Genomic DNA, 16,493 nt, shown 5'->3' on the forward strand with positions numbered 1-16,493 from the left:
ACAATCCCTTTAAGTCCCAACCTCACACAACCGCTGGGGCAGATCCTAAAACGCCCACTTTAGGTGTGGTTCATCAGATTATTGGCTAGTATGTAATGACAAATATGTCACCTGTTTGGGTTTCTTCTAGTAGTCCCTTCACCAGTAAATTGATGGGTCCAATAGTTTCCCTTAATCTGAAGAACCTAAAGGTGGTTGAACATTAATGGCGACATATGCTACTTAAAGGAGGCAGGCTGGATTGGGTGGAAAATAATTTGCTGCCCACTACTTATGGGCTCAGTAAACAGGACCAGCATCATGAGGTCTTCTCCGCTTTGAGTGTTTTTTTGTTCCCTACTGGTCAAACCGATGGTATATAAGTCAACCGGCACTGCTACTCTGTTAGATTGGCAGAGTCGGTGCTGGCCCCAATGATATATGTCCCTAATTGGTGCTTAGGGCTACTATTTGAGCAAGATTCCCTTTGAGGGTATAGAAGACCACACCGATGACCATAAGCATTTATCTCCGTAAGATCTGATCTTACAACCGTATTCATGGAGATCTACTGACTCAACATTTATTTCCACCTCCTTCCAGACTTGGACCCCATCTGTTTGTCCTCAGTCACCCTGAGCCCAGTTAATTAACTGATGTAAAACATTTCTTTAATTGAACCCAGATTCATTTGGGCGATTTTCCAAAAACGAAGTCAAGGATGAGGCAAAAATGACAATTGGAAAATGTCAAATTTACAAGACACATTAATTTCATCGGCTCGAGACTTTCACTGAGTTAATACAAGGACTCTCGAAACTGATAAAGTCCCACATTGGTGGTTTTACTGGATGGTGAATGTGTTCCCTGGTCATCCAATGCCTGAAAGTTCTGGGGCACATGATGAACTTTTTGATCAATGCCAAGTTAACAGTTAATAGATTTTGGATTAATAAAATGACTTTGTTACTGTATCAATTCTGTAATTTTGTGTTTGACGGCTTGAAATTGTCATCGACGTGCCTTTATAATATAAGGACATCTACAACCATGAACAGCCCCACGACCCTCCGAGGAAGGTGGGACTGAGAGTGTTTGTCATGACCAATATGTTGATGGTGTCCACTCACTTCATATAGATGGTAGAACCCTCTTCACTCTTCACCTGAATGGCTAAAAGAGTGCTAACTCGCAAATTAGGAAATAGCTTAATGATACTTGCAAGGCCATAAGTTGGGACCGTTGACTCTTGACTGACAAACCTTCTGAGCTTCCATAGAAAGGATTTTTTTTGGGGGGGCAAGTAAGATAAGTTTACTTGGGTTTCTCCCTGTTTTCTGATTCATGGATGGTAATTTTTTGGGGGGTTATAAAACAATATCGTAAAAGTGAGGATGGCCCATGCCAAAAGTTCATCATACTAGTAGATGTTCTGGCAATCTCTATGGGAGCCCTGCTGGTGTCCATATTGATCATGATGGGAGGTGTAAGTAGAGATGGCATAGATTGGAGACTCAAGGGTACCTTTGGCTCGTATGAGAAAAACAATACTATTTCAGACCTGTGATTCTTGGGGTCCCTTTTGGAGGTTTTGCTTTGTGTCCCATGAGCTTCAAGTTACGCTGTGACTTAATTTTGGAAACTTGGTGTCATCCGTCGACCTGTGATTTTTTTTTATTATGTTAACCAGCAGGACTATGGATAGGATATAGAAGTAGAAATTGCTGATGGGGGGCCATTAATATGGTGTCAAGCAGTACCATGGGACAGAGGGCGCCAACCAGGTCCCTAGAACTAGGGTCACCCTAGTCTATCTCTGTCCCCCGGATTACTCCTAAAGGTGGAGACTCCGGGTTCGTGTGCCTTGCTATGCTCCTATATCATCCCTTATCTGTCCCCTCCCGCACCCATGAAGGTGGGAAGCCAAAGTGTATAGGAATACTCTAACCGGACAAACCAGGGAAGACAGACAGGGATAAATGAAAATACCAATCATACAAAATACACTTACCAAGCAACAGAGTGGAACACAGGGGAGTAAAAGGAAGGAGAAACCAAATAGGAGAGGATGAGAATGTGCACACAGAAAAAACTCCAAGCAACAATCTACTGAGCAAATCTCCAAATTCCAACTCCAACCACAAACTACACCTCCAACTCCAAACCAGGCAGTAAGAACTAACACTGGCAATTCCTAATTGCCAGAGGAGAGCATATATAGCAGAGGTGAGTGTCCAACACTGAAGAGCTGAGACAATCCAGGTAGGAAATCTCCAGGAGATCAATTGAATAGATTAACCCTTGCACTGCTAGCAAGGAAAAAAACTGCACTATTTAATAAGATGGTGAAGTACTTCTAACCAGTGCAGGAGTTTGTGAAACCAGACGCCGCGATCTTCTGGCCCCGCTTTGTTGCGGTATCCCTGTGACATATGCCACTTAAAGGGCCACTACTGGGTCATCTGAAATGTCAACCCAGATTCTTGTAAGTAGATAGACTTTTTGGTCCGTTCTCTCCTCTTGGCATAAGCAACTCTGCTGGGGTTGCATGAAATCTTTCCCGGGACACGAGTCCTTGACGTTCCATAAAAAGTTACACTTAGCCGAGGATTTATTCCAAGGCTGAGTTGAACTAGTAGTGAGTGATCTGAGACCCATAACCAAAGTAGCATGCTGTCATAATTAGGGGATTGAGTTATTTAACATGGTACTTCAAGAAGCTGCAAATTAGCATGACTGGGCATGAAGTGCCCATCTGGGTATTTCTTTAGCAAGTGATCAGATGAGACAAAAGGCAGAGACGTCTCTCGCAGCCCAGAGAACCAACCCATTAACCGGCAATTCCCTGCCCGAACGCGAGCTGCAAGGAATCATGGGATTTCTGGGCACATTATGCATCGGGACAAGAATCCCTATAATTGTGTCAATTGGCCGCGGCTGCCACAAGACCTGCGGATTTTTTTGGGATTTTTTATTATTTTTTTTTTTTAATGGATCCAATTGTACAATCTCGTGAATTCCTCACATCATTGTCCACGCGGATGAGGATTAATAACCTCCTCATTGCTGTGAAATTACAGGCTTCATCATAATTTAGTGAACACTGTACATAATTTGCAGAAGGCTGGGGTCTATTTAGGTCTATTTAGTTTTGCATAATCAGACAGCGGAGAAGGGTTCACAGTCTTTGTAGCCGGTGATTGCTCTAGTGTTTCACTCTTGATTTTGGGTTAGAAAATGGATTCTCTCTATCGTTAGCACGGAGGCTTGTAATTACAATGGCTCCCAGGCGCTGGAGTCACAACCTGTGCCGCCCGTACCATGATGGTTGTCAGGATTTGTGCTGAATATTTGCACACAGTTCATTAATCCGCCGTCATTTCTTAATATTTCCCCCAGTTCTTATGCAGATGTCCAGAAAAACCAAAATCATGTTTGCTATGGATGGAGAGATACAGATATGATGGGATGGATGAATGGGAGATAGATAGATAGAGAGAGAGAGATAGATAGATAGATAGATAGATAGATAGATAGATAGAGGGATAGATAGATAGATAGATAGATAGATAGATAATAGATAGATAGATAATTGATAGATAATAGATAGATAGAGATATATAGATATATAGATAGATAGGGATAGATAGATAGATAGAGATATATAGATATATAGATAGATAGATAGATAATAGATAGATAGATGATAGAAAGATAATAGATAGATAATAGATACATAGATAATAGATAGATAATAGATAATAGAAGATAGATAGATAATATATACTAGATAGATAATAGATAGATAGAGATATATAGATATATAGATAATAGATAGATAGAGATATATAGATAGATAGGGATAGATAGATAGATAGATAATAGATAGATAGAGGGATAGATAGATAGATCGATAGATAATATATACTAGATAGATAATAGATAGATAGAGATATATAGATATATAGATAGATAGGGATAGATAGATAGATAGAGATATATAGATATATAGATAGATAGATAGATAATAGATAGATAGAGAGAGATATATAGATATATAGATAGGGATAGATAGAGATGGGTATAGAGATAGGGATAGATAGATAATAGATAGATAATGGAAATAATAGATAGATGATAGATAGATAGAGATAGGAATAGATGGGTGGATAGATAGATAATAGATAGAGATGGGGATGGATAGATAATAGATATAATAGATAGATAATACATAGATTATGGATAAAAATAGAGATAGGAATAGATAGATGATAGATAGATAGAAATAGGGATAGATAATATAGAGATAGAGATAGGGATAGATAATATAGATAGCGATAGGGATAGATAGATAAAGATAGGGATAGATAATAGATCATTTTAAAAAATAATTATTTGGAGGATCAGTCTATACCTGGAAGGTTTGGCACCCGTAATTCTGCATTGTTTGCTAGTGCTGCTTTCAACTTTCTTTTTTCTGGATACATAGATAAAAAAAAGCGCACCAGCAGATAGTCAGGGTGCCAAGCCTCCCAGGTAAAGACTAAACCTTCAATATATAAAAGAAAAATGGAAGCAGCACACAAATTTGAAATAAAGTGCTATTTAATAGCTCATAAAAGCTCGAAAAAGTCGAAACATCGCCATTATGGGCTATTAAATATCACTTTTTTCACATTTGTGTGCTGCCTCCATTTTTACTTTTATAGATCGACAGATTTACCCCTATACCCCAAATACCTACAGTACAAACCAAAAGTTTGGACACACCTTCTCATTTAAAGATTTTTCTGTATTTTCATGACTATGAAAATTGTACATTCACACTGAAAGCATCAAAACTATGAATTAACACGTGGAATTATATACTTAACAAAAAAGTGTGAAACAACTGAAAATATGTCTTATATTCTAGGTTCTTCAAAGTAGCCACCTTTTGCTTTGATGGCTGCTTTGCACACTCTTGGCATTCTCTTGATGAGCTTCAAGAGGTAGTCACCGGAAATGGTCTTCACTTCACAGGTGTGCCCTGTCAGGTTTAATAAGTGGGATTTCTTGCCTTAAAAATGGGGTTGGGACCATCAGTTGTGTTGTGCAGAAGTCAGGTGGATACACAGCTGATTGTCCTACTGAATAGACTGTTAGAATTTGTATTATGGCAAGAAAAAAGCAGCTAAGTAAAGAAAAACGAGTGGCCATCATTACTTTAAGAAATGAAGGTCAGTCAGTCCGAAAAATTGGGAAAACGTTGAAAGTGTCCCCAAGTGCAGTTGCAAAAACCATCAAGCGTTGCAAAGAAACTGACTCACATGAGGACCGCCCCAGGAAAGGAAGACCAAGAGTCACCTCTGCTTCTAAGGATAAGTTTATCCGAGTCACCAGCCTCAGAAATCGCAGGTTAACAGCAGCTCAGATTAGAGACCAGGTCAATGCCACACAGAGTTCTAGCAGCAGACACATCTCTACAACTACTGTTAAGAGGAGACTTTGTGCAGCCGCCTTCATGGTAAAATAGCTGCTAGGAAATCACTTGTAAGGACAGGCAACAAGCAGAAGAGACTTGTTTGGGCTAAAGAACACAAGGAATGGACATTAGACCAGTGGAAATCTGTGCTTTGGTCTGATGAGTCCAAATTTGAGATCTTTGGTTCCAACCACCGTGTCTTTGTGCGACGCAGAAAAGGTGAACGGATGGACTCTACATGCCTGGTTCCCCCCGTGAAGCATGGAGGAGGAGGCGTGATGGTGGGGGGGCTTTGCTGGTGACACTGTTGGAGATTTATTCAAAATTGAAGGCATACTGAACCAGCATGGCTACCACAGCATCTTGCAGCGGCATGCTATTCCATCCGGTTTGCGTTTAGTTGGACCATCATTTATTTTTCAACAGGACAATGACCCCAAACACACCTCCAGGTTGTGTAAGGGCTATCTGACCAAGAAGGAGAGTGATGGGGGGCTACGCCAGATGACCTGGCCTCCACAGTCACCAGACCTGAACCCAATCGAGATGGTTTGGGGTGAGCTGGACCGCAGAGTGAAGGCAAAAGGGCCAACAAGTGCTAAGCATCTCTGGGAACTCCTTCAAGATTGTTGGAAGACCATTTCCGGTGACTACCTCTTGAAGGTCATCAAGAGAATGCCAAGAGTGTGCAAAGCAGTCATCAAAGCAAAAGGTGGCTACTTTGAAGAACCTAGAATATAAGACATATTTTCAGTTGTTTCACACTTTTTTTGTTAAGTATATAATTCCACATGTGGTAATTCATAGTTTTGATGCCTTCAGTGTGAATGTACAATTTTCATAGTCATGAAAATACAGAAAAATCTTTAAATGAGAAGGTGTGTCCAAACTTTTGGTCTGTACTGTATATTACATTTGCCAATTGTTTTTTTTGGTCCTGCAAATAAAGCTTGTTAGAATTTTAATTTGATATTAGATAGATCGATCAATAATAGCTACGGCTGTTAGATAGTTGTATATATAGATAGATGGATAAATATATATTTATACCTCAATGTGTTTAATTCATTGATTGATTTGTGGGTGTGAGATATAATAGATAGAAATATACAGATGAGATACATAGTAGATGGACACAGATTGGTTGATGGATTGATACGTTGGATATAGAAAGTATAAAACCATAAATCTTTATTAGGCTAAAAAATAAAAAAGGATATTTTTTTTATTATTATTATTTATTTACAAATACTAGAAAAAAAATAGACATCCACAAGAACAACAACAACTGGTGGGTGAAGTAAAGATGCTGCAGAGTCCAATATAAGAGGCAGGTACCTCAATGAACAATAAATGCAGCTAGAACTAAAGTGCTGGTAAAATGTACATAAAAGAAAACTGGGATCTGGCTGAAAATGTAAATTAGAAAGTCATATAAGCCTTGCAAAGAAACCAAATGTTGTACATAGGTTCACCCACTGACGCACGCCCAAAGCGCGTTTCGCCAAGTGCTTCATCTGGGGTCTAGTAAAGCTTTATGGTCCTGTACATTGCCAATTGGTTTGACCTTTTGTATTTCTTTGCATAGTAACACATGACTTTCTATGTGGCTGTGGGTGATCATATTTCATTAGTTTGTGTGATGGAGACGTTTGGATCCTCGGATCTATGGATATTCCGCCTGTTCTGATGATTAAGTAATTGGTGGAGGCTGAAATAATCCTGATATATAAATAGTGATGCCTGGAAACGATGGAACTTTTATGAATGTTTTATAAGTCAATTAAAATAGCTTCAAGAGCTGGTTACATCTAATGAAGAATGGACTCTCCGTCCTGACCACACCAGACAGGGCCAGAGGAGAAGAACTGGAGGTCACTGGGGGCCCTACTCTGATGGGCTTTATTTCTTATTTAGTGCCAACTAAGCCTGGCATGTATGTCTGGAGAAAATATTCACCCGGGTGACCTGCTGTGCCCCCGGAATATGAGCTAGTGCCGATATGTAATCATAACTATCAGATCAAAAATGAAAGAATGTTCTAGAACAAGACTTTAATCTATAAGCGAGTGTACACACTGACAAGTAGGGTATCTATTAGTAAAACTCAGGGTTTGTTGCTCAGGTATGAGGCACTTAATGCCTCCTAATTCAGGAAACAGATGAGATGGATACATGCAAAATAAGTTACATGAATAGGAAAGAAGTTTATAGATGAATGGATATAACAATTATCCACAGTATTTATATTAAGCCACTTTAACCCGTCTCACATTCATGAGCTTGGTACAGACCCGAATATATGAGGCTGTTGAGTTTAGCTCAAGACCCATGTCCGATCCTGACATCGTAGTCAGTAAGGTCAAGATCCATGGCCGATCCAGACATCGTAGTCAGTAAGGTAAAGATCCATGGCCGATCCTGACATCGTAGTCAGTAAGGTCAAGATCCATGGCCGATCCGGACATCGTAGTCAGTAAGGTCAAGATCCATGGCGGATCCGGACATCGTAGTCAATAAGGTCAAGATCCATGGCCGATCCTGACATCGTAGTCACTAAGGTCAAGATCCATGGCGGATCCTGACATCGTAGTCACTAAGGTCAAGATCCATGGCGGATCCTGACATCGTAGTCAGTAAGGTCAAGATCCATGGCCGATCCTGACATCGTAGTCACTAAGGTCAAGATCCATGGCCAATCCGGACATCGTAGTCACTAAGGTCTAGATCCATGGCCGATCCGGACATCGTAGTCAGTACTCAACCTATTAATGTCGGACATGTGAAACTGGCCTTGGGTACATTCTTACCATTCTTTATACTTTATAACAATCCCCATGTGCTTTATTATTTACAGAACAAGTTCCACTCCTGTGTTAACCTCCTTCAAACTGACCTCCGAATGCAAGATCCACTGGTGGGTACCCAATATCATATGTGACTTGTAAGCCCTCCTCGCTATTCAGTGTCACCTTTATTCTCCGAGTCTTTTTGACTCTATGTGTATCTTGGAGGGATGTCAGAGTTGTGATATGGGCTCTGAGCCAATCAGAAGTCTCCTAATACCCTCCCCCCCTTTTAGTCTCCACCAATATAATCTCACAGTGGACCTGTGGAGGTGGAGAGACTGTAACATGAGCCCTCATCCCTCTCACAGCACAAGTCTCTTACAGACACTAAGAGAGAATCTGCTGCAGCTGCATCCCCCTCCTCCTACCCCCACCGTCTAGTATTTACTGTGTTACTTTTTTGGATGGGTTTGTGAATAATTGGTGCTTCTTAATAATAATATTGCTAAGTAGTATTACTAGTGGACGACTGATAATGGCGCCCCTTCTCCATCTCTCCTCCAGTAATGATTGTCCGCACCGTCTCTGCATTCAGCGCTTCCCCGTACAGACGGATCTGAATGTTTGAGCTTACAGGCCGGGTAAGTCTGATTTGTATTATTTCATCCTGATGTCCACATAACAACTTATGAGTGTAGTTAGCAATATTCTGCTCACAAATGATACTTTAACCCTTTATAAGTCTTCCCTTCATTCCCTGCATCTTATTTTTCCGGCAAATCAGTAGCCCACCTGTCAACACGTAAGTGGTCCTTCCACTGGTGGCATCCCGTGGTCCTCAGTTAGCACTGCCTGTCAGTCCACCTCAGTGCTCTTCTCAATGTATGACTAGAAATCGCCCAACTCCTGTTCCTCTAGGTCTCTCCCATCACATATTCTTGTTTTTCCTCCTAAGATATCATATATATTACCATTTATAATATGAGGATGATCGGTGTAGTAAAACCATCGTAAATGTGGACACAGATCTTTTCTAAACCTCCAGATGAGAAACTTTCTAGAATCCTAAATACAGTTCGTGCCTCCTAAGATATTAAAATCTTTTCACTCACGAAACCTGCCAGAATTGAGGTTTTCTTGTAAGAACTATTGGGTTTTTTCTGAAATGTCCAGGAGGTTCCTGGAACAAGAGGATACCTTCTAGAGTCTTGGAAGAGTTGGCAGAACTCCCTGGCACCTCCTTTGCCTCCCCGCGACCAGACACACATTCATAAAGCAAGAACAGGGAATGACCTGCTCCTCGGGGGCAGGGCTACAAAAAACTTTGGTGATGCGTGAACAGTTCTTTGCATTTGTCAGAAAGTTGACATGTACAGTACAGACCAAAAGTTTGGACACACCTTCTCATTTAAAGATTTTTCTGTATTTTCATGACTATGAAAATTGTACATTCACACTGAAGGCATCAAAACTATGAATTAACACATGTGGAATTATATACTTAACAAAAATTGTGAAACAACTGAAAATATGTCTTATATTCTAGGTTCTTCAAAGTAGCCACCTTTTGCTTTGATGACTGCTTTGCACACTCTTGGCATTCTCTACACAGCCTGGAGGTGTGTTTGGGGTCATTGTCCTGTTGAAAAATAAATGATGGTCCAACTAAACGCAAATCGGATGGAATAGCATGCCGCTGCAAGATGCTGTGGTTGCCATGCTGGTTCAGTATGCCTTCAATTTTGAATAAATCCCCAACCGTGTCACCAGCAAAGCCCCCCCACACCATCACACCTCCTCCTCTATGCTTCACGGTGGGAACCAGGCATGTAGAGTCCATCTGTTCACCTTTTCTGCGTCGCACAAAGACACGGTGGTTGGAACCAAAGATCTCAAATTTGCACTCATCAGACCAAAGCACAGATTTCCACTGGTCTAATGTCCATTCCTTGTGTTCTTTAGCCCAAACAAGTCTCTTCTGCTTGTTGCCTGTCCTTAGCAGTGATTTCCTAGCAGCTATATTACCATGAAGGTCTGCTGCACAAAGTCTGCTCTTAACAGTTGTTGTAGAGATGTGTCTGCTGCTAGAACTCTGCGTGGCATTGACCTGGTCTCTAATCTGAGCTGCTGTTAACCTGCGATTTCTGAGGCTGGTGACTCGGATAAACTTATCCTCAGAAGCAGAGGTGACTCTTGGTCTTCCTTTCCTGGGGTGGTCCTCATGTAAGCCAGTTTCTTTGTAGCACTTGAAGGTTTTTGCAACTGCACTTGGGGACACTTTCAAACTTTTCCCAATTTTTCGCACTGACTGACCTTCATTTCTTAAAGTAATGATGACCACTCGTTTTTCTTTACTTAGCTGCTTTTTTCTTGCCATAATACAAATTCTAACAGTTTATTCAGTAGGACTATCAGCTGTGTATCCACCTGACTTCTGCACAACACAACTGATGGTCCCAACCCCATTTATAAGGCAAGAAATCCCACTTATTAAACCTGACAGGGCACACCTGTGAAGTGAAGACCATTTCCAGTGACTACCTCTTGAAGCTCATCAAGAGAATGCCAAGAGTGTGCAAAGCAGTCATCAAAGCAAAAGGTGGCTACTTTGAAGAACCTAGAATATAAGACATATTTTCAGTTGTTTCACACTTTTTTGTTAAGTATATAATTCCACATGTGTTAATTCATAGTTTTGATGCCTTCAGTGTGAATGTACAGTTTTCATAGTCATGAAAATACAGAAAAATCTTTAAATGAGAAGGTGTGTCCAAACTTTTGGTCTGTACTGTATGTCTAAAACTATAAGGTCTCCAATATCTGATAGGCTGTGTATATACATACAGTACATGCATGTTCACACATTTCCACTAGCAATAACAGGCAGAATTATAGGGAACCATACATAATCAAGTTATTAGAAAATATACTTCCAAATAATTTAATGGGAAATGCAAATAGTTATTGCAAGAGACAAATCAGGGGATCAGGCCAGTTCTCAATAATGTTTTACAGCCATTACTACCATCAGCACGTGTGACGGGAGAGCTCCGCCAGTGCCCTCACAAAGAAATGTGTCAGTAGTGAATGCTACCATGGTGTTAAATAATTTTTCACAGGATCAAATTTTACTACCCAAGGAACTTTACTGCGCCTTTCTGTTTTCCTGTCAGTGGAAGTGACAGGAGAATTCCTGTCAGGTGGAGTGACGGGAGTATTCCTATTTATGAGGAGTCTTTGCATCCATTGGACAAAACCCCTATCATGTACAACTACAATATTTTTCTGTAGGAGGTGCTTGCCATGTTTTTTTTGGGTGCTGGGAGGATGTTAGCACTGTATACATGATGCACACCTCACAACTTTGGAAGACAGGAAAGATGAACACATATTGTGGCATTTCTCGTTCACTAAGCCAAACACAGAAATAGTGCCCTTAGCGAAGCCCCTTAGCATTCCCGCCCACTACAATATTCCTTTTGTTATGCCCCTCAACAAATAAAGATGTCACCATAGTGCATCCCTCTACACACATTGGGCGCCTACACGGTGCCCCTTTCACAGTATAATGCCTCCCGATTTCCCCCACACTTTAAGATGCCATTGCAGTGTCCATCATACAGTATGATCTCCCCCTGTGGCCCTCTCACTTTATGATTCCCCTATAATGCCCCGCATACAGTATGATTCCTCTACAGTGCCTGTCTTCTAGATGATGCCTACCCAGTACCCTTCTCAGAGTACAATGCCCCTCACAAAGTACAGTTGTAACGAGAAGTTTACATACACTATACACACGTGGTCAAAATTGTTGGTACCCCTCGTTTCATGAAAGAAAAACCCACAATGGTCACAGAAATAACTTGAATCTGAGAAAAGTAATAATAAATTAAAAATCTATGAAAATGAACAGATGAAAGTCAGACATTGCTTTTCTGCTTCCACAGAAATGTAAAAAAAATTAACCTCCTGATATCGGCCTGGACAGAAATGATGGTTCTTCTTCTTAACTTAATATTTTGTTGAACGACCTTTTGAGGCAATCACTGCAATCAAACGAGTCCTGTAACTGTCAATGAGACTTCTGTGCCTCTCGACAGGTATTTTGGCCACTCCTCATGAGGAACCTGCTCCAGTTGTCTCGTGGGTTGAAGGTTGCCTTTTCCAGACGCCATGTTTCAGCTCTTTCCAAAGATGCTCAATAGTATTTAGGTCAGGGCTCATAGAAGGCCACTTCAGAGTAGTCCAATGTTTTCCTCTTAGCCATTCTTGGGTGTTTTTAGCTGTGTGTTTTGGGTCATTATCCTGTTGCCAGACCCATGACCTGTGACTGAGCCCAAGCTTTCTGACACTGGCCAGCACATTTCTCTCTAGAATCCCTTGATAGTCTTGAGATTTCATTGTACCCTGCACAGATTCAAGACACCCTGTGCCAGATGCAACAAAACAGCCCCAGAACATAAGAGAGCCTCCTCCATGTTTCACAGTAGGGACAGTGTTCTTTTCTTGATATGCTTAATTTTTCCATCTGTGAACATAGAGCTGATGTGCCTTTCCAAAAACTTCCATTTTTGTCTCATTTGTCCATAGCACATTCTCCCAGAAGCTTTGTGGCTTGTCAACATGTAGTTTGGCAAATTCCAGTCTGGCTTTTTTTAGGATTTTTTTTTTCAACAAGGGTGTTCTCCTTGGTCGTCTCCCATGAAGTCCACTTTGAATTAAACAACGATGGATGGTACGATCTGACACTGATGTTCCTTGAGCTTGAAGTTCACCTTTAATCTCTTTAGAAGTTATCCTGGGCTCTTTTGTTACCATTCGTATTATCCGTCTCTTTGATTTGTCATCAATTTTCCTCCTGCGGCCACGTCCAGGGAGGTTGACTACAGTCCCATGGATCTTAAATTTCTGAAAAATATGTGGAACTATAGTCACAGGAGCATCAAGCTGCTTGGAGATGGTCTTATAACCTTTACCTTTTAACATGCTTGTCTATAATTTTCTTTCTAATCTCCTGAGACAACTCTTTCCTTTGCTTCCTCTGGTCTATGTTGAGTGTGGTACACACCATGTCACCAAACAGCACAGTGAGTATCTGTAGCCCTATATACAGGCCCACTGACTGATTACAAGATTGTAGACACCTGTGATGCTAATTAGTGGACACAACTTGATTAAACATGTCCCTTTGGTCACATTATTTTCAGGGGTACCATCATTTCTGTCCAGGCCTATTTCATGAGTTTATTTTTTTTTTTAATTCTGTGGAAGCAGAAAAGCAATGTCTGACTTTCATTTGTTCATTTTCATAGATTTTTAATTTATTATTACTTTTCTCAGATTCAAGTTATTTCTGTGACCTTTGTGGGTTTTTCTTTCATTAAACGAGGGGTACCAACAATTTTGACCACGTGTGTATAAAAAGACACATCTGTATGTTTTTCTCAATATCTGACATGAAATCAGAATAAACCTTTCCCGTTTTAGGACAATTGGGATTACCATAATTTTTAATATTTGCCAAATGCCAGAATAATCAGAGAGAGAATGTTTTAAGGCATTTTTATTACTTACTGCAAAGTCAAAAGTTTACATACATTTCATTAGTATTTGGTACCATTAAACTGAATGACTTGGGTGAAACGTTTAGAATATCCTTCCACAGCTTCTCACAATAGTTGGTGGGAATTTAGGCCCATTCCTCCTGACAAAACTGGTATGACTGATCCAGGTTTGTAGGTCTTCTTGCTCACAGTCTTTTCAGCTTTGCCCATAAATTTTCAATAGGATTGAGATCAGGGCTTTGTGATGGCAACTCCAAAACATTGACTTTGTTATCCTTAAGCCAGTTTGTTACCATTTTGGCAGTATGCTTCAGGTAATTGTCCATTTGGAAGACCCATTTCCACCCAAGCTTTACCTTCCTGGCTGATGTCTTGAGATGTTGGTTCAGTATTGCCACATAATCTTCTTTTCTCATGATGCCATATATTTTGTGAAGTGCACCAGTCCTTCCTGCCGAAAAACAACCCCACAACATGATGCTGCCACCCCCATGTTTCACAGTTGGGATGGTGTTCTTGGGTTTCCAAGCTCCTCCCTTTTTCCTCCAAACGTAACGATGGTCATTATGTCCAAAAAGTTCAATTTTAATTTCATCAGACCACAGGACATGTCTCCAAAAATTAAAGTCTTTGTTCCTTTGTGCATTTGAAAACATTAATCAGGCTTTTTTATGTTTCTTTTGGAGTAATGGCTTCTTCCTGGCAGAGTGGTCTTTCAACCCATGTTGATACAGTACTTGTTTCACTGTGGATATTGACGTAATCTTACCAGCTTCCAGCATCATCTTCACAAAGTCTTTTGCTTTTGTCCTTGGGTTGATATGCACATGTCAGACCAAAGCACTTTCATCTCTGGGACACAGAACCCGTCTCCTTCCTGAGCGGTATGATGGCTGGACATTCCCATCTTGTTTGTACTTGCCTGTAATTGTTTGTACAGATGAATGAGGCACCTTCAGGTATCTTGAAATTGTACCCAAGGATGAGCCAGACTTGTGCAAGTCCACAATTCTCTTCCTGATATCTTGGCTGATTTCTTTATACTTTCTCATGATGCCACACAAAGAAGCAATGTGTTTCAGGTGTGCATAAAAATACATCCACAGGTGTGTCTCAGATGTTGCCAGAAAACCAAGCTTCCAAACTCATGACATCATTATATGGGCAGTCCAGAATTGTTTAAAGACATAGTAATCTTAGTGTATGTAAACTTTTGACTTTGCAGTGAGTATTAAAAATGCCTTAAAACATTCTCTCTCTCTCAATATTCTGGCATTTGGCAAATATTAAAAATGATGGTAATCCTAATTGACCTAAAATGGGAAAGGTTTATTCTGATTTCATGTCAGATATTGAAAAAAACATCATATGTGTCTTTTTATAGAGTGTATGTAAACGTTTGGTTTCAACTGTATATTACTCACACAGTGCTCCTCTCAGTATGATGCCCCTCACAAGGTATATTGGCCACACAGTGCCCCACACAAAGTCGGATATCCCCAGTGTCCATCACATAGTGTGCTTCTCAAAAAGTGCCTCTCATACATTATGATGCCCTCACAGTATCCTTCATATCTTATTATACCCCACAGTTTCCCTTATACATTATGATGTCTTAACAGTGCACTCATTCAGTAAGATGCCCCCAAAGTTCCCCTATACCTTATGATTCCCCCACAGTACCCTTCACAAAGTAAGATGCCTCCAAGGTCCTACTTATATATTATAAAGCCTCCAGAGTGCCCCTCACACAGTAAGATGCCTTCAAAGTGCCCCTTATATATTATGATGTCTTCACAATGCACTCATACAGTAAGATGCCCCCAAAGTTCCCTTTATACCTTATGATGTCCCAAAAGTTCCCCTTAAACCTTATGATGTCCCAAAAGTTCCCCTTATACCTTATGATGTCCCAAAAGTTCCCCTTATACCTTATGATGTCCCAAAAGTTCCCCTTATACCTTATGATGCCCCCACAGTGATCCTCACACAGTAAAATACTTCCAAAGTCCCCCTTTTACATTATGAAGCCTCCAAAGTGCCCCTCACACAGTGAGATACCCCCAAAGTGAACCTTATTCATTATGATGCCTCACATTGCCACCCTACCCAGAATTAGCTAAGAAAACAAATACTCATCTGGTCCCATTCCCATGATGAGCGGAGAAGACCTCTATTCTGTGTGAGGCTCTAGTGATTTCGTCTCACCTACTACGCAGAGTTGCCTGGTGGAGCGAGGAGCTGATGGCTCACTGCTCCACCATTGTTTTTAACTGTATATATTTGAAGCAGGGACATACCCTGACCTCACAGGACAGCTTGCTAGATCTATGAATGTCCCACTGGATGTGGGACAGTTGGGAGATAAGTACTTGTTGTGCTTTTAGTAGTTAGCCATTTGGGTACTTTGACGTAGGACGTACTGAGCTCAGGAAGCGGTGAGAAGAGCTCGTATCCAGCCCTTTGTATAACGCCGGTGAAGTCTCTCTTGTAGCTGACAACCACCGTGCACCTGACATGAGGTTAAGCTGCAATCTGCAGACTCATTACTCGGGGGTCCTCTAGTTAACATGTCCAGCCGAAGACGTCAGCATCGCTGAGACATTTCTGTCGAGCCGGGAAACGTAGAAGCGGGAGCGGACCTGTAGACGATTGCCATCAAGGCTTTCGGGGAGGGAGCCGTATGTATACCCTCTG

General features: G+C 40.9%; 1 protein-coding gene across 11 annotated transcripts in view; it reads left to right on the plus strand.

The window, feature by feature from the left end:
* Positions 1–16,493, plus strand: part of ZNF536 (zinc finger protein 536) — an 809,539-nt gene that overhangs the window by 133,073 nt on the left and 659,973 nt on the right. For 9 of the 11 annotated variants that reach the window (XM_073659657.1, XM_073659664.1, XM_073659661.1 and 6 more), the window contains 2 exons: positions 8,301–8,360; positions 8,797–8,873. The exons of the other annotated variants lie outside the window; for them this stretch is intronic. The gene's annotated coding sequence lies outside the window, so the exon portion shown is untranslated. The remainder of the gene's footprint in view (positions 1–8,300; positions 8,361–8,796; positions 8,874–16,493) is intronic. 11 annotated transcript variants of the gene reach the window in all.

This window comes from Phyllobates terribilis, unplaced genomic scaffold (genome assembly GCF_046119375.1).
Source record: "Phyllobates terribilis strain yellow unplaced genomic scaffold, ASM4611937v1 Scaffold_14__1_contigs__length_39327217, whole genome shotgun sequence".
NCBI classification, from domain to species: domain Eukaryota; kingdom Metazoa; phylum Chordata; class Amphibia; order Anura; family Dendrobatidae; genus Phyllobates; species Phyllobates terribilis.